The sequence below is a fragment of the Solanum tuberosum genome, unplaced genomic scaffold, assembly GCF_000226075.1.
Source record: "Solanum tuberosum cultivar DM 1-3 516 R44 unplaced genomic scaffold, SolTub_3.0 scf00039, whole genome shotgun sequence".
Lineage (NCBI taxonomy): Eukaryota > Viridiplantae > Streptophyta > Magnoliopsida > Solanales > Solanaceae > Solanum > Solanum tuberosum.
The window spans coordinates 354,378-354,762 of NW_006238968.1; positions in this window are offsets into that span (position 1 = coordinate 354,378).

Sequence of the window (385 nt, forward strand, 5' to 3'; positions counted from 1 at the left end):
TTTCGAACCAGGCTTTGGATTGGGGAAGCACTTTCAAAGAATCGCCGGGCCAGTCCAAATTCCTGCCAAAGGAGCAAAGTTTGGTTTGGGTTATGTCCCCACGGATGTTGATGAAGCGAGGTGAAGAACAAGAATATTGATCAGGCATTGGCCAGGCCAATTCCTCATCTGTACCAGTCATTTCCGGTACGAGGAAATGTCAACGATGGTGGTCTCGGGGAAGGAATCTGTGGCCTTTTTGAGGAGATTGATGCGGTTATCGATAGAGAGGCTGGGACATCAGGCATCCGTGATGCAGAACCTGAGGAGCGATTGCAGAACTGGACCTCCATACCACTCCTGATTTCTCGCTCATCTGGGTAGAAAGGACATGCATTTTGTTTGT